A 27942-nucleotide genomic window follows, 5' to 3' on the forward strand; every position below is an offset into this window, starting at 1 on the left:
CCCCAAGCCGAACATCCGAATCCTGGAGCGCAATTCGCGTGCGGTTCTGGACATCAGGTCCCGGATTTCCGGCCCCGAGCCCGGATGCCCGGCCCCTGACATCTGAGCCATCCCCGTTTCACCGTTTTGTCCATAACTAATTCATCTGGAGTCCGTTTTTGACGTTCTTTAGCTCATTGAAAAGCTCTTGACATTCCCCTTCCCAAAAAAATACTACCATCACCATTTGACTCCATCAAATTTTTGGAACTTTGGCATCTTTCCCTAGGGCTTCCACCTTATCATCCACATAACGACCACCGACTTCCGCAACCTAACCCAATTTGTTCGCCATAGCATTAGTGGTTGTTTGAGTTGTGATTTGAGGCTCCTAAGGTGTTTAGGCTACTTAGGGACGGTTGCTTCTTCATCAACCACCACCACCACCATAACTTCCGCATAGCCCACCGTACATTTCCACCACCTTGACTTAACCCAATTTTGTTTGTGTTGTGAGTTGTGTCTCCTAAGGTGTTTCGGCTACTTAGGGACCGTGTTTCCAACTCTGACACCGTGTATAGTCCACCACCTTACCCTCCATTTCCGCATTGCGTACTCCGCAACCCATCATTGTCATTCCGCAATTCCATCGAGCTTCCACAAAACCATCACCGCATCCCGCTACTACCATTTGACATTTGAGATGTTGAGTTCGCGGTTTTTCCGTTTCCTAAGGTGTTTCGGCTACTTAGGGACGAGCCTACCATCATCTTGGTATCTCCATCAAGATCACCACCACTCATCATCGCCTCGAGTTCGTCATCGACATTGACCACTTCACCATCATCTGTCCGTGGCTTACAAACGACAAACCCTTGACGTTAACCTCCATATCTTGGTATCATGGTATCCCTCCATTGTATATTCCCTCGCAATTGCATTGTTAACCCCTAGCCCATTTTGCGTCACTTGCCTATCGAGACTAGCCATTTGAGTATTGTCGGCAACGTTACTTGTGCACATTAGTGATCTACACCATACATTGCATACATACCATATCATATTGGTATCATATCATCCCTTGTGTCACAAGATTGTTCCCGTATATACCCAATTGATATCTTGGTTTGTGCATTTCGCATTGTGGCCATATACAAAAAAAGAGAATAAGCTTTTAAGCAAAAGAGAAAGAGCAAAGAAGCTTGTAAGCAAGTGCCATAGCATCATACCACATTAGATTGTCATATCCGATCATCTTGGATCATACCACCAGAACATCATATACATAGCATACTTGGGATAGAAGTCGTTGCATTTTTGTCTCCTATAGGTTGTGCACAAGTGTCGTATCTGCCTATTGAGCAATCGTGCTAGCGTCTCTCTAGAGTTGTGCAACAAGAGCATTTTCTGTGGATTCCACATTTTGAACTCATTCCTTGGTTGCACGACCCCATTTATCTATCCGTGTGTGTGTTTCTGTGTGCCACATATTGCTATTGGTCTACTTGTTTCACTTGCGAATTTGTGAATCTCTTTCAACATTATTGACTCTTGCCAACATTTTGCATCAAATTTTTGTGCCACTATCCTCACCGAGCTCCACTATAAGCCTTACTTGTGTTCTGCCTATGAAATTGGGGTTCGACGTCTAGTGGTCCGCCTATTCACGGTTGATTTTACAGTGGTCTCGTTGTGTCTTAAAGAGTCCTTGGCTATGCCGACCCGGAGACGCTTCGTATGTCATGTGCACTGCCTTGTACATGATGGTGCTGTACGATCGAGCCCGTGTAGGCCCCACCACGAAAACTTCGAACGAAATCTCTATCATATGTTTGTTCCGGTTTATTCTGCAAGCCAATCCTTTGTTTTGTTTTGAGAATGTGGTATTCGAGTTGCTTCAATGTCAAGTGTTGATTCCACACCTTTCCTAAATGGTGTTCTCATACTTCGATGTGAATACAAATCCTTCATGATAATCGAGATTGTCATGTCAATCCGTTTCAACCGGTGTGTTTCTCTTCAAGTGGATCCGACCATTTCAACATCCGCAAGATCGACTCAAGTCTTCTCAACGGTGTTTGTTTCATTCGCCTCCAAGCTGCCTTTGTTTTCCCGCCCACACTCCCTTTCTCTTCAAGGACCCAGATTTCTTAATCAAGTATCCTTTTATTCTTCTGAAGTCTCTCCATCCTTTTCCGTCAATATTCTTATCCGGTGATTCTCATGAAGATCCTAACGGAACCTCAAGTTTAGCATTCCTCATTCTTTTCTTCTCCGGTGGATCCAAGTCAAGCTTTGTGGATCATATCCTTTTTCCTCGTTTCAAATACCTTTTCTTACCGGTGCACCTCTTTATCATTCACCTCTCGCTATTCATTTGTTCCGGAGTGCTCAAGATATCTCGAAGATTCGTGTTTCCACTCTGCTTTCGTTCAAGATCTTTCGAGGATGTCACCTCATTCAAGCCATTTAATTCAACCGGTGGAATCTCTCTTTTCAAGCAATCATTTCAACGGTGTTTCTTTTCAGTGGGCCCTAACCCATAGGTCTTTTCCCAGGATGTTACCTGACTCTTCTTATTTTTCCGGAGCTATCCTAAATTCTTTTCGAAGTTTGACGTAAGAATGAATTATCATCAGTCTTATGTTTTTCTCCAAGACCTATCGAATTCTTTTCATCGTTGGCTGAACCTCTTCGTTTTGATTCTTCCGGAGTGTCTAAACAATTCATGGTGGTGTTTCTCTTTGTCATTCTCAACACTTGAAGACCGAAGAAGAGTTTCTCTTCAATCTTATCCGTTCTCTCAAAGATTCGTGATTCTAGTTTGAGGCCATCCTCTCATAATTGTTTTGATTGTGGGAATTCTTTTTACCTATCCGGAGCAATTCAAGATTCTTCTCATTTTGTTATCTGGAGTCCATCAATTCTGGATTATTCATGTCAGCTTCCAGTTATCAGTCTCAAATCTTACCGGTGCATCATTCAAATATTCTCTAATCAATTCTTGATTCTTCGTTCTCTTGTATCTAAATCCTAGCAAACATTTTTGTTCACTTGCTAATTCTTCCCGGTGTTTTCTTTATCTTTTCTTCGTTCATTTTAATTCTTATGGTGGTTCGTGTAAGATTCCTCTTCTTTCGTTATCTTATCAATTCATTCGTTGTTTCGATTCCACCGGTGTTTCGTTGAAGGCATTCTCAAGTTGGCGCGGTATCTATATTAATCTTTTCTACGAGAATAAGTAACATGCCAAATCCGTTGATTGTCATCAATTTAAATTGGTGATGGATACGCATAATGTAATTCTTATTCTTGTTTCATCAAGTGTTTAATTCCCTATTCCGGAGGCTCATCAAATTCTTGTTTCCATTTGTTCATCTTTCTTTTCCGGAGTTCCAAGTTTTCTCTTTATCTCGTCGCAAAGCTTCATCTAATCATTGCAAGGCTTCAACCTTACTCTTCTCATCTTTCTTTTCGTTTGATCATTCTTTTATTTATCGGAGTTCTTCATGAAATTTCTGCTTGATGGTCCATAAAGAAGTTAATCCGTTCTTGAAACATTCATCAAGATTATTTTCAGAGGAGTTCAAGATTTCTTCTTCTTGCAATCCGCAGTGCAATTCTTTCTACCATATTATTGGAGGTGGTATTATGTCATTCTTGATAATTTGAGTTCATGTTTCATGATTCACATGTTGTTAAGAATGAGGTATTTTAAACCCATAACTTTCTTCCATGGAGTTATCTCGGGTTATATTTCACCTAAAGCTTTTTCCTAAGGATTGTTGCTAATTATGGTGCTTATAAATGATCCAAGTTCTTCTTTTATCCTCACGGTGAAATAGTTTCTCGTCTCCTTGTTCTTATCAATCTAATCTATCGTTTCCGTTAGTGGCAGAATTTTCACCTCAGTTTTGAGATGTTTTTTTCCATAAGGCCACAACAAGTTTATTCGTTTCGTTGTTGATAACCCAACAACTCTGGTCTAGCATTTGTTGTAAGCGTGCTCTACCAAGATCTTGTGTTCTCCTCCGGTCATTCTTTTCCATCCTCTCATTTCTTTCAGAGGCTTCGCGATATTGTTTTCTCCAACCATCATCTCGTTTTGTCAAAGATCATGTTCTTTTCATGCCTATCCATTTAACCGGAGGGTTGTGCCTTTTGCTCAAGTTCTTTTCACCTTATCAAGCCTTGCATCTCTTTTCAACCGGAGTGCTGTCTGAGACCTTTCTTACCCCTTGCTCCATTCATTCAATAGTTCCGGAGGCAGTGTGTTGTCATTTCATCAAGCATCTTCTCACCTTACCAAGTTCTTATTCAATTCCTTTTTCTTTTCAATCGGAGTGCTGCCCGAAGTTGTTCTTCCTTGGCCCTCTTTTCCAACGGAGTGTTTTCAAATTTGTCATCTCCGTTGTATTCTTTTCTCGAAATGGCTTAACCTTTTCAAGGTTCTTTGGTCTCACTCGTTTTTCAAAGAAGCAACTTAGTTTTACCTCTTCTCTTTCTCTTCCGTTTTCCCTCCGGTACCATTCTAGATCTCGGGACAAGATCCTCTCGTAGTGGTGGAGTGTTGTAACGCCCCAAGATCGGAGCTTCAGATGTCTTCCAGGGTTTCCGGGTTTCATCGTGTGATTTGTTTGGTTCATTGCATTCATCTTTGCATCATGTGCATTTGCATCATGTCATCATGCCATCATGCCATTAATCTTTGCATCTTAGATCAACTAAATAAATTGCATGGATCTTTGGTCCATTTAAACCGAGGGAATTCACATGATGATTCTCTTTAAAACATATCCTCCCGATATTAGGGAGCTATATTGAATATTCCATTTTCGGAATCACCCATGAACACACTTGCAAATAATCACATGTCTTTTCTGCTTCGAGTTTGCTCCTCAAACTTCGGCCATAAATTCTTTTATCTTTTTCTGGAGGTCTACCAAAAATCTCAACATTTTGGGACCTTTCTAACGCCCACTTCTTTTTCGAACTCATTTGAATTTAATTCAAACGAGTTCCAATCCAAACTTTGTACACATGCCCATTTATATTTTTTGGATCAAGATCATTCTTGTGAGCCGGGAATTTAACTTCCATGCCCAAATTCCATCCATACCCTCTCTTTCTTATTTTCCCTTCTATCTATTTGTATTTTTCTCTTTTTGGTTAAGAGAGAAGAGTAGGAGAGGCAGTCCAGCAGGTCCTGGTTGTTCTCCTTTCCATTGGGCCGGCCTCGCTAGCCCCAGGCTAGCCGGCCACTTAGGCCCATCCAGCCGGCCCACCTAACTGCTCTAACCCTAGCCCAACCCCCACTCTCCCTCGTCTCCTCCTCTAGCGCCGCCAGAAGCCCCACGACCGAACCTGCTTCTCCCCTCGATCCCCAGCTCACGCGCGCCCCTCTCTTCCATCGCCCCTGCTGCCTCCATCCTCGCGTCGCCTCTCTCCCTTTCCTCCCGTCGCCGTCTTCGGTGGGAGCAGGAGCTCCCTGCTGTCACTCCGGCCGGCGGAGTCCAAGCCGCCGAGCAACATCGCGCCCTCGTCCCATTCCCGCAGCCCTCCCCGCTCGGTGTTGAGCGCCCCAGCGCCGCACCTCGCCGCCGCTTGCTCCGGCGACCAGCAGGACACCGTCGCAGCGCCGACCAGCGCCGGACTCGACCTCCCCCTCTCCTCGAGCACTAGCGGCCACAAAAGCTTCCTCCCATCGTCACCTCGCTGCCGTTTTTCCTTGCCCTGTGTCCCCCTCGCGTACAAGCGCCCGACATCCTCTAACCCGCCACCCAGACCTGCTTGCATCCGCCCGATTCCCAGTGTCATCATGCCTGTTGCCCAGATCCACCATCGTCTGCTTCTGCTGCCCTCTGCTGCTCTCCCTTGAGCGTGCCCGCTTCCTGCCGCTGCTCACACACCGCTAGTCCTTCCTGCTGTCCTCTAGAGGCCTTTCGGGGTTAGCATTGTTTTGGATCGACAAGGACGAGAACGCCAAGTACCACGACATACGGTGCCCGAACGTCCACCACAACAGCGCCAAGTTCCACCATCGACGACCATTTTGGATACGGCAAGACCCGGACCGACAAGTACCATGGCACCGAAGACCTCTGATGCGTCAAGTCCCTTTTCGAAAGTGTACCACTACCGCCGTCTTCGGAATCGCTAAGAATGACAAGTACCTTGATGCCCGATGCATAGAACAACTACCGTCGCCGACGACCCGGGTACCACTACCGTCGACCCTCGAAGACCCCGTGGATGTCAAGTTCCATGTCGCGACCCCGAACATCTACAGACGTGTATGACAACCGTTGCCTGAAGAACCGCGAGTCACAAGCGCCGTGAACAACTACCATCGTCGTGGATCCGACAAGTTCACGAGTACGACTACTTCCCACGACTACCCTCGAGGACATTGGTTCCATCAAGTTCGACGACAACATGGGTACAACTACCGCCGCCGTGATTTTCGTCAAAACATCGTGTACCTCTACTTCCACTACCGTCCTGTTGATCACCGATGACCGATAGTACCTCTACTTCCACTAGGGATGTCCCGAGAACGTCTACTTCCTCTACTTGGCACCGAACGAGAACCGTCCCGTTTGCACGCTTCGAAGGTATAACTGCCGAGACGACCTTCCGAGAGCGAATGTTGTGTGGTGTATGAGCTGCCCGTGTTTGCTTTGTGTCTGAGTTGTTCATTACACGTAGCCCCTCTTTTGCTTTGCCACCCTCACGCGGGAACCCGGTAACCGGGAGCACCCCAACGTTCATCTTTTGCACGCTCCGCACACTTCTCCTTTGCATCGGTATCTCAACCGAGTTATCGGAACCGGAACGTTGCCGTGGCACCGTTTCACTATCGTTCCCGTGGCTCCCCTTTTCGTTTTTGCCATGATGACAAATGCTCTCATCACGCTCATGTCAACTTTTAATAAAAATTGCATAAATTTGTTCATGTCATCCGCATCATGATAACAACAATTAAAATGTTTAAATTGTTGTTGCAATAAATTACTAAGGCATATGGGGATTTACTGGATTTGTTATTTGTTATATCCGGCCCCATTTAAATTGTTTAGATGGTGTAGTTTTGTTATGCCTCACCTCTTGCCATGTTAATCAACATTTAATATTGTTGGGTACCTAAACGAGAGAGAACTAAATAATTGTTGTGGTGTTTCGTCAATATGTAACTCGTTGCATATTGAGCTCCACTTAACTTGTAGTTTTGCTTGTGCACATTGCCATGCCATGCCTCATTAAACCGGACATGCATCATACTTGATTTTGCATCATGCCATGTTTATGTGGTGGTTGTTTACTATGTTGTTTGCTTCTTTCCGGTGTTGCTTCTTCGGGTTAGTTCCGATAACGTCACGTTTGTGAGGATCCGTTCGAATTCATCCATTTGTCTTCTTCATGGACTCGTTCTTCTTCCTTGCGAGATCCTATAGGCAAGATGACCATACCCTCGAAATCACTTCTATCTTTGCTTGCTAGTTGCTCGCTCTTTTGCTATGCCTATGCTACGATACCTACCACTTGCTTATCATGCCTCCCATATTGTGAAGCCAAGCCTCTAACCCACCTTGCCCTAGCAAACCGTTGTTTGGCTATGTTACCGCTTTGCTTAGCCCCTCTTATAGCGTTGCTAGTTGCAGGTGAAGATTGGAGTTTGTTCCTTGTTGGAACATGGATATTTTGTTGGGATATCATAATATCTCTTATTTAATTAATGCATCTATATACTTGGCAAAGGGTGGAAGGCTCGGCCTTATGCCTGGTGTTTTGTTCCACTCTTGCCGCCCTAGTTTCCGTCATATCGGTGTTATGTTCCCGGATTTTGCGTTCCTTACGTGGTTGGGTTATAATGGGAACCCCTTGACAGTTTGCCTTGAATAAAACTCATCCAGCAAGGCCCAACCTTGGTTTTACCATTTGCCACCTAGCCTTTTTCCCTTGGGAGTCGCGCATCTCGAGGGTCATCTTTATTTTAAGCCCCCCGGGCTAGTGCTTGTCTAACTGTTGGTCCAAACTAGAGCCACTTGCGGCGCCACCTCGGGGAAACTTGAGGGCTGGTTTTAAGCTGTACGTAGTGTTCATCCGGTGTTGCCCTGAGAACGAGATATGTGCAGCTCCTATCAGGATGTCGGCGCATCGGGCGGTCTTGCTGGACTTGTTTTACCATTGTCGAGGATGTCTTGTAACCGGATTCCGAGCCTGATCGGGTCTTCCTCTAGAAGGAATATCCTTCGTTGACCGTGAGAGCTTGTGATGGGCTAAGTTGGGACACCCCTGCAGGGATTGAACTTTCGAAAGCCGTGCCCGCGGTTATGGGCAGATGGGAATTTGTTAATTGTCCGGTTGTAGAAAACCTGAAGTTGGTCTTAGAGGAGAGTGATGATGTGCCATCTTCGGCCTTCACCCACAGCTACGACTACGACATGATTGAGAATGGAGACATTTGCACCTACATCTCTCCGACACCCACATATGAAGAGATGCCCCAATTGCCATGTGAGGAGAGCCACCACCCCATGAGTGAGATGAGTGACTCCACCATATATGACATTGAGTGCATTTCCTATGAGAGGATGAGTGTGACCACCACTAGCCCCACACATGAGAGCACGCCACACATCCTACGTGAGGTTGAGAGCCATTTGAGTGACTCCACCCACCATATGAGTGAGAGCATCGAAGAGGGAGTGAGTGAGCCACAACACTTAGTGAGTGAGGTAGTTGACACGACACGTGAGGCCAATATGATTTCTAACGACTTAACCTCTACTCCGAGTGTGTTTTCTTCTTTGGTGCTAGGTCTCCTACATGACGACACGCCTATCCTCGACGAGTCCATACCTTCAATGGAGACAACGATGGCCATGGTGGAAGAAAATGTACCCCCACATGGTACCATCACGTTGCAACCTCACCTACAACACATGAGCGATGCTCTAAAGGTAACATAGGTGATGGTGCTTCTCTTGTCCCACTAGTGGATTATCTTACGAATGATTGCTTGCATGATGTTGACACACCTATTCCCATGCTTCATGCTAGTGCGACTTCCTCATGTCATGACTTACCTATTTATGATGAATATGATGACGAGCATCTCGAGTTGCCTAGTTGTGATGTTATGCTCCATAGGATATCATGTGAAAATTCTTTTGGTCACATCATATTTGACAATCCATTGAACTTGTCATATGCTATGAGTGAGATCTCCCATATCGCATCATTTCAATCTCAACATAGTAACAATGCATGCCCCATTACAATAAATCCCATTTGCACTTATGGCATATATGACGAGATGATGGTCATTGGCTTTTGTTTTTCATGTGATGATATTGCCATGCTTCCTTTACATAATTTGCGCAATTCATCTACTATACCATGCCATGGTCACATTGTTCCAAATATGCTTTGTTTTGGATGTTGTCAATATTCTCCAAGAGATGTTTCCATTAATGCTCATGAGGAGACCCCCATAGTTTCCTCATACATATTAGGAGATTTTGATGCTTTCCATACTTTGCATGATTCTCATAATTACTTGCACCATATGCATTCCACGCATAACAATGCTCTAGATGTTTCCCATGATACATTACTCAACTTGAGTCTCCATTATGCTATACATAAAAACAAAGCTATCATGATGGATGACATGTTTCTATATCACGCATCTCATTTATTTGAGCATTGGATATTTTGTGCTAACCAACACAAGAACGTGCGCATGATGATGGATGATGTGTACATATACCACGCACACACAATTTTCCCTTTGTCTTTGTTCTGTGTAGGTACTCATGAACAATCGTCAACCTCACAATCCCATGAGTTGATGAAACGAGCTCTTGAGAGCAAAGATGACTTGGGATCCTGTGAACTATCCTTACCATCGCTCTCTTCGCGCAACGACTACGCGCATCTCTCTCACTTGGCTCTCACATGGCTATGGGCTATATACCGCTTGTCGCTTCATGCTCATTTTACCGTGTTCACTTTGCATGCTATGCTTACTTCTATGCCTTTGCCATGCAATTGTGACCCTTGCGTGCATCTACCCATGATTCACCATTATGCTACTCCTATGTGTATTTGCATGCTTGGTGGAGATCCTTGTTGCTATTGCCATGTTTATCATGTGCCTCATGCTATTGTTGATTCTTGTGTTGGGAGAGTCATGATGTTCCATTGCTATTTACATAGGACTTCTTGCCAATACATTAATGATATTTTTCTCATATCTTGCCTTCATGCTTGTGATATGTCTTGTGCATTATTCATGCCCACCATTTGCACACATGACATGCTTGACATGATTCCCTCTAGTATGTTGCATCTTCGCACTACTAGCTCACACCACTTGATTGCTTGCTTTGTTGGATCACCCATGTTCCTTTCTTACTCGCTTTCTTGGGTTGATGAATATATGTTCATGCCTCTCACATGATACATATTGTTCATTGTCGCTTGCCTCCAATTGTTGCATCTATGATTATTGGTCTTGGAGACTTGGACACTTTACTTGTGATGCATGCTTGCTTGATTGCGCCTATTCTATTTGGTTGTTCTTGCATCATATGCCTCCATACTATGAAATGCTCCCTTGTCCTTTCTTATGATGAGCATGATGCATACACTTGTTGGGTATTCTACCACACAAATGATAGGTTTTGCACTTCCGCTAACCTCATTTGTTTTTCCAAGTGTTTGTCATGTTCTTTCGTTTTGAAGGATTCACAAGGTGGTACCATCACGAGACTACTTGGTCATGTGAAGGCGTACATGATGCGTGACACCAACATTTTCGACATCCTCATAAAGGTGAACTCATTCCCTTTGAGACATCCTCAAATATGCGTATTGGATGGGTCACTCTTTCATTGTTGTCTCCTTCTTGTTGTCTACATGATACATCTCGCGAACGGAGGAGCGACATTGGAGATTGGCTCGATGGACCTTCAAGTTGAGGAGCGCTCGAACTTATTGGATGCACCTTCGAACCTCCACTCATGCCACGACATTGAGCATTGGTACACCAACACCTCCATATTTGTTGATTATGCTCACACATGTCATGCTCGATGGACATATCATACAAATGACAAATTTGCATCTTATGCATGGATTGACTCATATTATGATTGCCATGTTGCACCTTGTCTTTCTATGTCATCCATGATGTATGAGCTTGTGCATTTCCTTAGCAAATTTGTTGTGATATACCTTGATGGCATATTCATACATCATGATCTTATTACCTACCATCAATTGCATGATCACATCACATTGAGCATCCATTACCATATTCATGCTATTGATAAACCGTTTCACTATGACATCATTTTGCACCGTGGTTGCATTGATCATATTCACAACACATTTGTGTGCATAATGAATGTTTTTGCTCCCATGAATGCTTTGCATACCATTCCATATCTTTTGGATAAGCTTCATGCACCCTGTCATGATCAATCTTGTCACACGAACACTTTCTTATTTAATGGACACTTTGTGTGCGCTAACCATTGTATTTTCGAGTGTCGTTTGTGTTTGCTCCTTTTGCATGTATACCACTCCGGCGACACCTTGGAGTACTTGGATTGTGCAATGTCTTCAACTCCGTCCAACTACAAGTCCGTCCACAACAACCGTTTCCATGGTGATGAGGATCACGATTTGAGGTCGGATCTTTCCCAAGGGAGGGGAGATGATGCGGAGCATCCTACGATCATTCCCATGTACACTCGAGCATACGCCATTGGACACAAGGTGAACTCGCTCCTTTCAGAATCTTCCCTTTCCGCATGTAAGACATGGATGCTACTTCAAGCGCGGACCTTGTGCATACTCATGTACACCCGACGAGACCAATGAGAGCCCAAGGACCAAGGCCAAGTGCGCGCTGGAGCGAAGGAAGGAGAAGGAAGAAGAGTCGGCTGCTACAGGCCCCGGACATCCGGACCAGCCCGGACATCCGGCCCTACCCCCGAAAATCCAGCCCCTTTGTCGGTGTCAAAACCGGCGGATCTCGAGTAGGGGGTCCCGAACTGTGCGTCTAAGGCGGATGGTAACAGGAGGCAGGGGACACAATGTTTACCCGGGTTCGGGCCCTCTCGATGGAGGTAATACCCTACGTCCTGCTTGATTGATCTTGATGATATGAGTATTACAAGAGTTGATCTACCACGAGATCGTAGAGGCTAAACCCTAGAAGCTAGCCTATGATTATGATTGTTGTTGTCCTATGGACTAAACCCTTCGGTTTATATAGACACCGGAGGGGGCTAGGGTTACACAGAGTCGGTTACAAGGGAGGAGATCTACATATCCGAACTGCCAAGCTTGCCTTCCATGCAAAGGAGAGTCCCACCCGGACACGGGACGAAGTCTTCAATCTTGTATCTTCATAGTCCAACAGTCCGTATGTCTGAGGACCCCCTAATCCAGGACTCCCTCAGTAGCCCCTGAACCAGGCTTCAATGACGATGAGTCCGGCGTGCAGATTATCTTCGACATTGCAAGGCGGGTTCCCTCTCCGAATACTCCATAGAATATTTTGAACACAAGGATTGTGTCCGGCTCTGCAAAACAAATACCACATACCACTATAGAGAGTATAATATTTCCACAAATCTAATCTGCTGACAACTTTTCATAACGTGACATCACGCCATGGCCCGGTCATTATTCGAACCGGTTTTCTCAACCAGCTACTACACGTATTGCGAGGTGGTTTTCTTGGCACGTCTTGTCGAAGCAGAGATCGTGTCCCCTTATCACGGGGTTCTCATCAATACGGGTGTGGGTAACCCAACTGCGCCATCAATCACAGCGCTTGGGGAATAAGCGAGTTTACCAGGCAGGTGGGAAGGCGCATAGCTTCTTCCGCCCTTATAAAGGGACAAGGACTCCTCCTTTTCACCCACGCCTTCTTCTTCCCTGCCCATCCATTCTTGCGCACTCGAGCTCCAGCGCCCAAGTTCGCGTTTTCTCCGTAAAGCCACTCCAAACATGTCCGGAGCGGGAGGCAAGTGGCTGGTTTCCTCCGTTATGGAGGAGAACATTACGAAGCTCCGGGAAGCCAGATATCTGGCCGCAGACATCGCGCACCGGCTCCCAGACAAGGGGCAGATCGTCCCTACCCCCGAATCCCACGAAAGGGTTGTATTCCTTACCCATTTCGTCCGCGGGCTGGGATTTCCCCTCCACCCATTTTGTAACACCCCGGATGTAACTTTCCCTATTTGTACTCCAACTCTTGCCGTTTCCGGCGTTAAGTTATATTTATTTCCTCGGGTTCGGGTTTTTGTCTCCGTGTGTTGTTGTCGTTGTCATGCATCTCATATCATGTCATCATGTGCATTGAATTTGCATACGTGTTCATCTCATGCATTCGAGCATTTTCCCCGTTGTCCGTTTTGCATTCCGGCGCTTCGTTCTCCTCCGGTGGCCATTTCTAGATTTCTTTCGTGTGTGGGGATTAAACATTTCCGGATTGGACCGAGACTTGCCAAGCGGCCTTGGTTTACTACCGGTAGACCGCCTGTCAAGTTTCGTATCATTTGGACTTCGTTTGATACTCCAACGGTTAACCGAGGGACCGAAAAGGCCTCGTGTGTGTTGCAGCCCAACACCCTTCCAATTTGGCCCAAAACCCACCTAACTCTGCTCCATCATCTAGAGCGTTCAATCACGATCGCGTGGCCGAAAACCGCACCTCATTTGGACTCTCCTAGCTCCCTCTATGCCTATTTAAACACCCCCTCCAAATCCGGATCTTTCTCCCCCCCGAAACCCTAAAAATCCCCTCCGACGCGCCGGACATTGTCCGCCGGCGCCGGACACGCCGCGCCGCCGCCCGCGGCCACTGGAAGGGCGACATGTGGCGCCGCCAGCGCCCCAGCCGCCGCGGCCTGCCCGGCCCGCGGGAGGCTCTCCCGGGCCCGCGCCGCCTCCCCGCTCCCTTGCCCCGCCTACGCGCGCCCGCGGCCGCCCGCCGCCGCCCGGCCGAAGCTCGCCGCCGCCTCCAGGCCGCTCGCCACCGCCCGCCGCCCGGCCGCTCCCCACCGCTGCCCGCCGCCCGGCCGCTCGCGGCCCGCGCCGCCCGCGGTCGCCGGCCGCCGCGCCGCCCCGGTCGCGCCTCGGCCTCGCCTCCTCTCCGCCGTCCCGGCCTCCTCCTCCCGCTCCGGTCACCTCCGGCGACGAACTCCGGCGGAGATTCGGCCGCCTCGGGTTGCGTGCCGTGAAACCTTAGATCCAGATCTGGGAGGTTGTTTTTTCCTAAGTCCTTGAAATTTCAGTCCATGTGCACATGTTCACGGCTCCGTAACTTTGCATCCATAGCTCCGATTCATGCATATAGCATATCAAAATGTTCATCTCAGAGAGTACATCATTTCATTCCATTGCATCATTTTCATTTGAGCTCATCTTGATGCCCGAAATGCTGTTAGAAGAGGGCTACTTGAGATAATTGTCAGATCTGCTGCTCCATTTAGGTTTCTCATTTTTGCCATGATTAATGGATGAATTGGCCGTAGCTCAGTGCTAGACTTTTGTTAAGCATCTTTAATTCTTCCCTGCCATGTATTTTTTTGTCATGTTTGGGTGCTGTAGCATGTTCATCTCATTGCATTTAGATGGCTACTTGCTGTAAATCGCAGACCGGTGTCATTTTTGTTTTCGCTTGCCATTTCCAAACCGTAACTCCGATTCCGGCGTTCTTTATATAGTTTTCAAGCGATTTCATCTCATCTTTCCAGTGGCACACTTGGTTTTCCAAGTTGAGGCCAGGTTCATGCATTTCCTGTCATATCTTGCTTTTTGCATCCCGCATCGCATCCCGCATAGCATATCATCTTTGCATTGTGTTGTTTGAGTTTGCACGTGGTTGATTGTATCATTGTTGCTTGTTTGTCTTGTTTGGGTAGAGCCGGGATACGAGTTCGCTAACGAGGAGCCCGTTGAGTTTGCTTTCGAGGATCCAGTCAACTCTGACAACTGTGCAGGCAAGATGATCATACCCTCGAAATCACTACTATCTTTGCTATGCTAGTTTGCTCGCTCTTTGCTATGCCAATGCTCCGATGCCTACCACTTGCTTGCAAGCCTCCCAAATTGCCATGTCAAACCTGTAACCCACCATGTCCTAGCAAACCGTTGTTTGGCTATGTTACCGCTTTGCTCAGCCCCCTCTTATAGCGTTGCTAGTTGTAGGTGAAGATTGGAGGCCGTTCCTTGTTGGAACATCTTTTATTTACTTGTTGGGATATCATTATATTGCTATGTTATCTTAATTCATCTATATACTTGGTAAAGGGTGGAAGGCTCGGCCTCTCGCCTAGTGTTTTGTTCCACTCTTGCCGCCCTAGTTTCCGTCGTATCGGTGTTATGTTCCCGGATTTTGCGTTCCTTACGCGGTTGGGTTATAATGGGAACCCCTTGATAGTTCGCCTTGATTAAAGCTTTTCCAGCAATGCCCAACCTTGGTCTTACCATTCGCCACCTAGCCTTTTCTTTCCCTTGGGTTCTGCAGACTCAAGGGTCATCTTATTTTAACCCCCCCGGGCCAGTGCTCCTCTGAGTGTTGGTCCCACCGAGCGATGTCCGGGGCTACCAGGGGCAACTCTGGGCTGGCCTACCCGACGTCTGGTTCATCTGAGTGTGCCCTGAGAACGAGATATGTGCAGCTCCTATCGGGATTTGTCGGCACATTCGGGCGGTTTTGCTGGTCTTGTTTTAACCTGTCGAAGTGTCTTGAATTACCGAGATACCGAGTCTGATCGGAACGTCTTGGGAGGAGGTCTATTCCTTCGTTGACCGTGAGAGCTTGTCATGGGCTAAGTTGGGACTCCCCTGCAGGGATTGAACTTTCGAAAGCCGTGCCCGCGGTTATGGGCAGATGGGAATTTGTTAATGTCCGGTTGTAGATAACTTGAACCTTAACTTAATTAAAATGAATCAACTAAGTGTGTTACCGTGATGGCCTCTTCTCGGCGGAGTCCGGGAAGTGGACACGGTGTTGGAGTAATGTTTGCGCAGGTTGCTCTCTAGTTTCTCGCTCGCGCCTTGCCTCCTCTTCTCGCTCTCTTTGCGAATAAGTTAGCCACCATACTTGCTAGTCGCTTGCTGCAGCTCCACTCATATTTACCTTGCCATACCTATAAGCTTAAATAGTCTTGATCGCGAGGGTGCGAGATTGCTGAGTCCCTGTGGCTCACAGATTACTATTACACCAGATGCAGGGCCTGATGATTCCGCTCCAGGAGACGCGTATGAGCTCAAGTGGGAATTCGACGAAGCCTCTCAACGTCACTATGTTTCCTTTCCCGATGATCAGTAGTGGTGCCCAGTTGGGGGTGATTGGGACCGTGTCGTATGTTGGGTTCTCTTTTATTTTGGCGCCGTAGTCAGGCCATGAGTGTTTGGATGATGTGATGTTATTTATGTACTTGATTGACGTGGCGAGTGTAAGCCAACTATGTTATCTCCCCTTTATTATTCATATTACATGGGATGTTGTGAAGATTGCCTAACTTGCGACATATGCCTTCAATGCTATTATGTCTCTAAGTCGTGCCTCAACACGTGGGAGCTATAGTCGCATCGAGGGTGTTACACATTTGTTTGCGGGCTCATGTTCTACTATGGGCTGGACTTCCATGATCTGGCCCCCAATTTCATCCTCAACATCTTGGCGTTTATCGTCGTGTGCGAGACCTTCCTCCGCATCAAGCCCCACTTCGCTCTGTGGCTGAATACCTTCAATGTTAAACCGAAGGTGGTGGTCGGCCAGCAAGTGGAGTGCGGAGGCGCCATGGTGGAAAAAATGCCCAACGTCACCTGGCTCGAAGGCTCCTATGTGGAGACAGTGAAGGGGTGGCAATCGGGGTGGTTCTATATCACCGAGCCGCGTGACACCAACTGGGTAGCGGCCCCCGAATTTCAATCCGGCATCCCCACGCGGCTCACCTCCTGGAAAGAGAAGGGCCTATCCTGGGGTTCATCGGTGGAGCTGACCAGACTCCAGAACTGTGTTAAAAACATGATAAGCAAGAAAATCAAGCTTGTCAACGTGGTCCAGGTCATGCTCTTCCGCCAGATCCTCCCGTGTCAAAGACGGGCATTCAATATGTGGGAGTTTGACCTGGCTAAGCACCAGACGCTGCGAGAGCTTTTCGACACGACACACCAGGACATCTGGAGGGTGCTGTTCAAGTCCGCCGAGGTACCTCCTTCCCTTACCGAGGATCGCGGACTCAGCGCAAAGCGCCCTGCCAATCCGGTAAGCTCCTTATATCTCATAAGATGTTTCTTTCCCAGTATAATCATGTGGGGGATCTAAGCCTCCACGCCATTTAACAGGAATGGGTCGCGACAACGGAGCAAATCGATTGTCCGGCCCCACTGCCCAAGGATCCAGCAAGTGCTCTCTTAACGGAGATGCTGGTTCCGGCGCCCTATGAGGCGTCGGAGAAGAAGGCCAAGAAGAAGGCCACGGGGACCAGGAAAGGTCTCCGGCGCAAGGTCGTATTGGAATCATCATCTGATTACACCGAGGCACCCTCCTCCCACGAAAACGAGGAGGAGGAAGAGGAAAGTTCTCCCCCCCAGCCGGGGGAGACAAGAAAAGGAAGGCCGCACTGTCAGGGGAAGCCGAAGGGTCCAAGAAGGGAAGGACTCTCCTTCCAGACTGCTCCACGGCGGCCGCTTTTAGCGACGAAGAGTGGTTGTCCAGGGACAAGCCCCTTGCGAGGTCGTAAGTATCCGAATACCATAATAGCTCTTGGCATGTTTTATTTTATTACTTCTTATCATGCCGAACATGATCATGCAGCCCCTCCAAAGCCCGTACCGATGTATCCTCTTCGGATGAGTCTTTGGGCCCGTCGAAGATGAATAACGATTCACTCCCGACCGCCTCCTCCCCCCGCCCTATGGACGACGTCGAGGTGCTGTCTCAAAGGGTACTGAACCAAGGGGAGACAGTTCTGGAAGCGCCTCAATGTGACATTCCGGACGATGGGCGCACGAGGGGCAAGACTCCCATGGGCTCTAATGCCGGGGGCAGCAAGTCTGTGCCGATGGCCTCTGCCCATCAGGGGCATCTGACAATTTGCTGGAAGCGCTTCGGGGCGCTTCCATTGACGAAGAGCACTGCACTACCATGAGTGCGGTGGTCAAGAAGATTCAGTCTGCCAAAAGCGGACTGATTGAAGCCTGTGCCAGCCTCCTAACAGGCTTTGAGGTAAGTAATCAAATTGTGAGAAAATGTTACAGCATAGACAGTAGCCCCTGATGCTCTGTTTGGTGTTCGAAGAAAGGCCGAACAAAGGATCAAATAATAATCACATGAGTCTAATCAGAATATGCCTATGTGAATAAGCAGGCTTCACTGCTGGCCGCTGCCGCTCACACGGCGGAGGTCTCCGCATTGAAGCGGGACCTTGAGCGGTCCGAGGAAGAGCTTGGCCTTACCAAGAGGCAGCTCGAAGAGAACAAGGGTAAGTGATACCTCGTCTATTTATTGATAAAGAAAAAGGAAACTGGTTGTTAGATCACAGGATCATCATGAATTTTGCTAGGGGCCACGATCGAGGTGGCGACCCTGAAGAAGGCGCTGTCCGAGGCCGAAGGCTGTAGCGACCCAACCTCAGATGGTCAAGTCTCTGTGCTTCAGTGTCATCCCTGGATCGGTAATGCTGACACACACAGTACTCGAAGGATTTATAACAGAGTAGCAATCACACACTTATTACATCGAATGTCTCAAGAGAGAACTTATTACAATAATATGGCTTAAGGCCATCTAATACAATAACAGCGGAAGGCTTGAAAGATAAAGTGAGTCCATCAACTCCAACGGCATAACTGAGCTGCACGGCAACGACCTAACGAACCTTACTCCTCGTCTGAAAAGTCTGCAACATAATACGTTGCAGCCCGAAACGGGTCAGCACATGGAATATACTGGCAAAGTAACACAGTAGAGCAAGAACAAAATAATGCTATCACTACATGCATATTTGGCTGGTGGAAAGCTCTATGGTTACAGTTTTGCGAAAAGCCAATTTTTCCCTACAACAAAGGAATAGATTTTAATTTTACTATCATGGTAGTTGAAACATCATTGAGAAGGTTCCTCCAACTCAATCCCAATTAAAGTGGTTAACAACCCAACAATATTAATTAAACATGATGAGATACATGTGATAACCCAAGTACTAGATACTCAAGAATTGTCCATAACCGGGGACACAGCTAACCATGATTAGATTGTACACTCTGCAGAGGTTTGCGCACTTTTCCCCACAAGAATTGATCTCCTCCGTTGGATTTCTCGCACTACATGGTGTTTGAGAAACGGATGACCGAGACACAGTCTTTCAGAAACATTAACTCTCTACTCCGGACAGACCATACCAAACCTACATCCCAGTACCTGCTGATCTGCCTCTTCAAGAGCTTCACGTAACTTACTCAACTATGCTAGAGCCCATAATAGCTTGTGGTTGCACACGGAAGTTTCTAGCATGAATCATCTCAGTACCCTTTGAGCCTGGGTGGCGGTCCATAGGAAGATCACACGGGTACTCCGGGATTTCCAAAAAAAATACAGGCAACACTGGGTACTCCTGGTGCCTCAATCCACCCAGTTGTTTGATTAAGTTGCCACCTTAAGTTGAACCATTAATTTAACAATCTCACATCTGTCATGGATTCCAGTCAAACCCAAACCACGTCTACGAGCATAGCATAGCATAGTAATATAAGAAACACGTCGAGTAATTCCCAAGGGTTCGAATGTAACAGGGCAATAGGTTCTACCTCATCAAGTACTTCCCAACCCACAAGTTAATGACGTCCTAATCATGCAATGTTTGAGGATTGGAACTAATGCATAAAACTGGGTGATAAAGGGGTATGATCAAAGTGTTACTTGCCTTGCCGACGATCTGCGAAACCTAGGGACTCGTAGTAGCACGCTTCGCACTCCGGGTGTTCTATCGCAAGCAAACAATAGCATACATAAGTAGCAAGCAACGATGCACAAGCAAAACTCAAATAAAAGAGGTTGACCAGAAAGTTCAAATTAAGAACTCTAGTTCGCAAAAAGAATCAAATCAAGCGGAGCAACGAAACTCAAACGGCAAAAGAAAGAAGCTTCATTTACTAATCTGAAACTAGGTCAAATTTTATAGTAGAGAAAACTTGTTTGAGTTGGTTAAACGGAAAGAGGGTTTCGAGATGAAACTCTAGGCGCTTGAATCGCCTGATTTCGACTAACGAGCGAAAAGATAAATAGAAACTAAGATCGGATCAGAAATCGCGATCAGAGAAAAATCGCGGATTAATTCCGATAAAAGAAAACTGACGAACAGACTAACGAACGAGCGTTTGTTAGCTGTATCTAACAGGCGAAGAACCGTTCGTTAACACGAACGTTCGGACGAACACCCGCTAACTAGAAGAACCGAGAAAAACCGGCGAATCCGAAAAAACGGATCTAGGTTTAAAAAAAACCCGAATGGTTTTATAAAAAAAACCGGCGCCAGAGTCCGGCGACTACCTCCGGCGAGGGGTCCGGCGAGGTGAGGTGCGGCGGAGGATCAGCGGCTCGCGGGGGCGGCGGCGGCGTTCGGCGGCGGCGGCTGGGCGCGGCGCGGGCGGCGGAGCTAGGCGGCGGCGGGCCTAGGCGGCGGTGGCGGTGTATATAAAGGGGCGGGGCGGGGCGGCTTGGAGGAGGGGTCAAGGCGGCGTCGGTGGAGTGGAGTCCGGCTTGGACTCCTTGTCCGAGTCGGCGGCGGCGGCGGCCTGGCTCGGCTGGGCCTTAGGCCCAGTCGGGCGCAGGAACTTTTTTTTTAAATAATTTCGCCGACCGAAATAAAATCCTAGAAAAATAAATAAAAAAACTAAAAATGCCAAAATAAATTTTCACCATCTAAATAAAATATTTAGAACGAGGTGAACATTTTCTTGGCCCTAAAATGCAATTTTGAAAACATGCAATTTTTCTAATGCAAGCAAAATTGCAATAAAATCCAAATGGAACAAATATTTGATTTTAGTATTTTTCCTCCAATATTTCTTTTATTTTGGAGAAGTCATATTATCTCCTCTCTTGTATTTTAATATGAAATATTTTCGGAGAGAAAAATAATTAAAACCAAAATCCTTGTTTCAAAATTTGATAAAAGAATCAAATATGAAAATCGGGAAATTCCCAACTCTCTCCAAGGGTCCTCGAGTTGCTTAGGATTTCGAGGATTATGGAACGGAAAGCAATAAAACATGATATGCAATGATGATCTAATGTATAACATTCCAAATTGAAAATTTGGGATGTTACAAACCTACCCCCCTTAAGATGAATCTCGCCCTCGAGATTCGGGCTGGCTAGAAAATAGGTGCGGGTGGTCTTTGCGGAGATCATCCTCTCGTTCCCAGGTGGCTTCGTCCTCTGTATGGTGGCTCCATTGAACTTTACAAAACTTGATAACCTTACTTCGGGTGATTCTGCTGGCAAACTCAAGAATCTTAACTGGTTTCTCCTCATAAGTCAAATCACTATCCAACTGAATCGCCTCCAGGGGTACTGTATCTCTTAGCGGTATATCTGCCATCTCAGCATGACACTTCTTCAGCTGTGAAACGTGAAACACGTCATGAACTCCTAAAAGTCCCTCGGGTAACTCCAACTTGTAGGAAACTTCTCCCATCCGTTCCAAAATACGATACAGTCCTACAAATCTCGGGGCTAACTTTCCCTTAACTCCAAAATGTTTCACTCCTCGCAAGGGTGATACTCGCGGATATGCTCGGTCTCCAATTTCATAGGTTACCTCCTTGCGTTTTGAGTCAGCATAACTCTTCTGCCTGGACTGAGCAATCTTCAGTCTATCTCGAATCAATTTAACCTTCTCCTCAGACTCCTTGATCAAGTCTGGTCCAAACAACTGTCGTCTCCTACCTCGTCCACATCAACGGTGTTCTGCACCTTCGTCCATACAGGGCTTCAAACGGTGCCATCTTCAAACTGGCTTGGTAGCTATTGTTGTATGAGAACTCTGCGTATGGCAAATTGTCATCCCAACTAGATCCATAATCTAGCGCACAGGCTCTCAACATGTCCTCCAAAATTTGGTTGACTCTCTCTGTTTGTCCATCCGTCTGCGGGTGAAATGCTGTACTAAACTCCAATCTCGTTCCCAGGGTCTGGTGCAACTGGTGCCAAAACTTTGAGGTAAACTGTGTTCCTCGATCTGATACAATGGTCCTCGGAACTCCATGCAGACATACTATCCTGGACATATATATCTTGGCCAACTTTGCACTCGTATAGGTGGTTTTCACTGGGATGAAGTGAGCTACTTTGGTTAAGCGATCAACTACTACCCATATGGAATCGTATCCTGCTTTGGTCCTGGGCAATCCGGTGATAAAGTCCATGCCCAGTTTATCCCACTTCCATTCGGGTATCGGCATAGGCTGTAACAGTCCTGCTGGCTTCTGATGCTCTGCCTTCACACGTTGACATACATCACATACGGCGCCATACTCGGCAATATCCTTCTTCATACCGGTCCACCAGAAACGTTCCTTCAAATCCAAATACATCTTGGTGTTTCCGGGGTGTATTGAGTATGGTGAGTCATGGGCCTCTTGAAGTATTAACTTCCTGACCTCCTGGTTATTGGGCACATAAACTCGGTCCTCAAACCATAGGGTATTGTGCTCATCTTCAGGAAAACCTTTGGCCTTTCCTTTGCTCATCTTCTCCTTTATCTCAGCAATCTCCTTGTCCTCTTTCTGGGCTTCCCGAATCTTGTCCAGCAATGTTGACTGGACCTCCATTGTTGCAATAAATCCTCTAGGAACAATCTCCAGTCAAAGTTTCATGATGTCCTCTGCTAATTCCTTCGGCAGTCCCTTACTTTCAAGGATATTAGCATAACTCTTCCGGCTCAAAGCGTCTGCTACGACATTGGCCTTTCCTGGATGATAGTGTAGTTTCATGTCATAATCCTTTATAAGCTCCAACCATCTCCTCTGTCGAAGGTTCAGTTCCTTCTGGGTGAAAATGTACTTCAAACTCTTATGGTCCGTGTACACATCACAACGGTTTCCAATAAGGTAATGTCTCCAGGTCTTCAATGCATGCACTACGGCTGCTAACTCCAAATCATGCGTGGCATAGTTCAACTCATGAGGTTTTAGTTGTCGTGAGGCATACGAAACAACTCTCCCGTCCTGCATAAGCACACATCCAAGTCCTAAGCGTGAGGCATCGCAGTACACTTGGAACTCCTTATGTATATCTGGCAGTGTTAGCACCGGCGCTGTAGTCAAACGTTTCTTCAATTCCTGGAAACTTGCCTCGCAATCTTCTGTCCACTTAAACTTAGTATCATTCTTCAACAGTTCAGTCATTGGCTTTGCAATCTTGGAAAAATTCTCGATGAATCTCCGGTAGTATCCTGTGAGTCCAAGAAAACCGCGGATCTCGCTAACTAAAATGGGTGCCAACCATTCAGTGACTGACTGAATTTTGCTGGGGTCTACTGCTATACCTTCTCCCGATATAACATGTCCAAGGAACCTGACTTCCTTCAACCAAAATTTGCATTTGCTAAACTTAGCATACAACTGGTGTTCCCTGAGTTTCTCGAGAACTAAGCGCAAATGCTCCTTGTGCTCCTCCTCGTTCTTTGAGTATACCATAATATCATCAATAAACACTAGAACAAACTTGTCCAAATACTCCATGAACACCTTGTTCATCATGCTCATGAAATAGGCAGGGGCGTTAGTCAGTCCAAATGACATGACCGTGTACTCGTATAATCCATATAATGTTGTGAATGTTGTCTTCGGTATGTCCTTCTCTCGTATCTTCAACTGATGATACCCCGATCGCAAATCGATCTTCGAAAACACTTTAGCTCCTTGCAACTGATCAAACAGATCATTGATCATCGGCAGTGGGTACTTGTTCTTAATCGTCACTTCATTTAATGCTCGATAATCAACAACCATCCTCAGGGATTTATCCTTCTTCTCAACCAAAAGTACTGGGGCTCCCCAAGGTGATGAACTTCTTCGGATGTATCCTTTCTCCAATAATTCCTTGATCTGTTTCTTAATTTCTTCCAGATCATTTGCGGGCATCCGATAGGGTCTCTTGGATATTGGTCCTGTACCTGGCAACAGCTCTATCAAAAACTCAATGTCTCTATCCGGTGGCATGCCTGGTAACTCCCCTGGAAAAACATCCGGGTAATCCTTCACTACAGGCACTTCCTCCTAAACAACTCCCGTAAGGGCATTCACTTGACTCCTCCTAGGCACATGCCTAGATACATACTTAATCCTTTTTCCTTCCGGGGTGGTGAGATAAATCGACTTACTAGCACAGTCAATGCTTCCTCCAAACTTTGACATCCAGTCCATACCCAATATCACATCCAGTCCTTGTGACTCCAAGATAATTAGGTCGGACGGAAAAACATGTGTACCAATAGTTAAGGGTATCTGGTCACACCATCGGCTGGCCATATACTCTGCTGCGGGTGAACTTACTAAAACAGGGGTCCTAAGGGTTTGGGTTGGTAGTTTAAACTTATCCACGAATCCCCTTGATATGTATGAATGCGATGCACCAGTATCGAAAAGAACAAGAGCGGTAAATGACTTAACCAAAAACTTACCTATTACCGCGTCCGGCTGCTCTTCAACCTCCTCCACGTTAACGTGGTTCACTTGTCCTTTGTTGAATGGATTTGGCTTCTTCCCAGCGCTCCCATTTCCATTTCTATTCTTTCCTTCAGGGCACTCCATGGCGTAGTGTCCAGTCTTCCCGCACTTGAAACACGTAACATGACTTAAGTCCCTTTTGGCGGGTGTGGCTGGGTTGGGGCGGTTATGATTATTGTTGGTTCCGTTCCCATTCCCATTATTAGAACCATTTTGGTTATGCGATCCTCCTCCAGTGTGGTTGTGACCTCCATGGTTATGAACAAGTCCTCCCGAGTTCGGGGTTAGGCGAGGTTTCTGCTGAGCTCCTGAGTTATACTTCCCTTGTCCATACTTCCTCTTGCGGCTCTCAATTTGCTGTTGCTTCCCTTCAATCATAAGAGCCTTATCTACCAACTCCTGGTAGTTGTTGAAGGTTGCTACCATCAACTTCATACTCATCTCATCATTCAGCCCTTCCATGAACTTCTCCTGTTTCGCTGCATCTGTGGCCACATCATCAGGGGCGTAGCGAGATAACTTGCTAAACTCATCCACGTACTGAGCCACAGTACGGTTCCCCTGGCGTAGCTTGCGGAACTCTCGCTTCTTCATTTGCATACCTCCAGTGGAGACATGGGCTGTGCGGAAAGCTTGCTGAAACTGGTCCCAAGTGACATTGGCTATAGGAAAAGTGGCTGTGTAATTCTCCCACCATGAGGCTGCTGGTCCATCCAATTGATGTGCGGCAAAGCGCACTCTCTCAGCATCTGTGCAACCTGCGGTGGTCAACTCCCTTTCAATCCGGCGTAGCCAATCGTCCGCAACTATGGGCTCGGTGCTATTGGAAAACACCGGCGGCTGTAACCTTAGAAAACGGTCTAGGTTGTCCACGGGCGGCGGGTTGTTGTTGTTGTTGCCCTGGTTCTGAACTAGCAATTGCATCAATGTATTCTTCTGTTGGATCAACTGGGTGAGCTCCGGTGGGAAGGCAAAACCAGTGTCACGTCTCGGAGGCATATGAGGGGTTTAGATGGAAGAGATTTAGAATAGAAAAGAGGTCTAATGAGAAAACACTACCCATATGCACATGAGACAAACACAATCATTTTACTCAATCAATCAAGCAAGGGCATACAAACGATCTAGAACTATCGCACAAGTGTTCAACTACTACTAAATACATGGGGGAATACTAGTGATATATGGTAGTCATCTAGAAATTTTGATCGGTGGAAGACTCCATGATGTCTGCTCCAGCTTCGTCTTCATAGTCATCATCACTAGGATCAGAATCGGTGTCGTCGATGATGATGTAGTTGTCCAGGCAAGTGGGATCTTCGTCTTTGTCTCCCGGTGCTGGTCCTCCCATGATTACTCCGATGTTCTTGACTAGGTCGTCATTCTTCTCCAGTAGTGTCTTGATTTCCTCCTCATATCCATCGCGTGTAAACTTGAGTTCTTCCTCCAGTTTGATGATCCTAGTCTTCCCCTTCTTCAAGTCCATCATGTCCGCACACATCTGGTTCTCCTGACGTCGAATGTGCTGGTTTAACTCCTGGATGAAAGCTGCAATGAACCTATCCTTCCTGCTGCTGATTACTTCCCATTGCTCGTCTCAGCGCCCACATATTTGGTAAATAGTGTCCTTAAGCTCCCTGTTGTAAACTTCTCCAATGCGTCCAATGGTAATGTGGGCTGCCATCCTCTTTCCTAGACTCCAGGTGGGTGCTTCGAAAGAAAACTCTATGGGTTTAGAAGTTGGAGAGAACGTCCTTCCTGGAACTTGTACTTGAATCATCCAGCGCTCCTCTTCAGGTAAAGTGGCGTTGTACATCCCGGTGAAGCTTGGTATTGCAATGTTCAAGTACCTAGTGACTTCCTTCAAGTGACGTCCAAAAGGTGTGTCTTCATCCGGTTGTGCAAACTTGTTCTTCATCTCCGTCATCCTAAAGAGTAGAAAATGGAGAGGAGTCAGAAATGAGAAGAGAGGTGTGACCTAGGGTTTATCTTAGTGGTCGTGTCCTACACTCAGCGTGTGCTCTGATACCATAGCGACCCAAGCTCAGATGGTCAAGTCTCTATGCTTCAGTGTCATCCCTGGATCGGTAATGTTGACACACACAGTACTCGAAGGATTTATAACAGAGTAGCAATCACACACTTATTACATCGAATGTCTCAAGAGAGAACTTATTACAATAATATGGCTTAAGGCCATCTAATATGATAACAGCGGAAGGCTTGGAAGATAAAGTGAGTCCATCAACTCCAATGACATAACTGAGCTGCACGGCAACGACCTAACGAACCTTACTCCTCGTCTGAAAAGTCTGCAACATAATACGTTGCAGCCCGAAACGGGTCAGCACATGGAATATGCTGTTAAAGTAACACAGTAGAGCAAGAACAAAATAATGCTATCACTACATGCATATTTGGCTGGTGGAAAGCTCTATGGTTACAGTTTTGCGAAAAGCCAATTTTTCCCTACAACAAAGGAATAGATTTTAATTTTACTATCATGGCAGTTGAAACATCATTGAGAAGGTTCCTCCAACTCAATCCCAATTAAAGTGGTTAACAACCCAACAATATTAATTAAACATGATGAGATACATGTGATAACCCAAGTATTAGATACTCAAGAATTGTCCATAACCGGGGACACGGCTAACCATGATTAGATTGTACACTCTGCAGAGGTTTGCGCACTTTTCCCCACAAGACTCGATCTCCTCCGTTGGATTTCTCGCACTACATGGTGTTTGAGAAACGGATGACCGAGACACAGTCTTTCAGAAACATTATCTCTCTACTCCGAACAGACCATACCAAACCTACATCCCACTACCTGCTGATCTGCCTCTTCAAGAGCTTCACGTAACTTACTCAACTATGCTAGAGCCCATAATAGCTTGTGGCTGCACACGGAAGTTTCTATCATGAATCATCTCAGTTCCCTTTGAGCCTGGGGTGGCGGTCCATAGGAAGATCACACGGGTACTCCGGGATTTCCAAAAAAAATACAGGCAACACTGGGTACTCCAGGTGCCTCAATCCACCCAATTGTTTGATTAAGTTGCCACCTTAAGTTGAACCACTAATTTAACAATCTCACATCTGTCATGGATTCCACTCAAACCCAAACCACGTCTACGAGCATAGCATAGCATAGTAATATAAGCAACACGTCGAGTAACTCCCAAG

The sequence above is a fragment of the Triticum urartu genome, chromosome 2 (assembly GCF_003073215.2).
Source record: "Triticum urartu cultivar G1812 chromosome 2, Tu2.1, whole genome shotgun sequence".
NCBI lineage: Eukaryota > Viridiplantae > Streptophyta > Magnoliopsida > Poales > Poaceae > Triticum > Triticum urartu.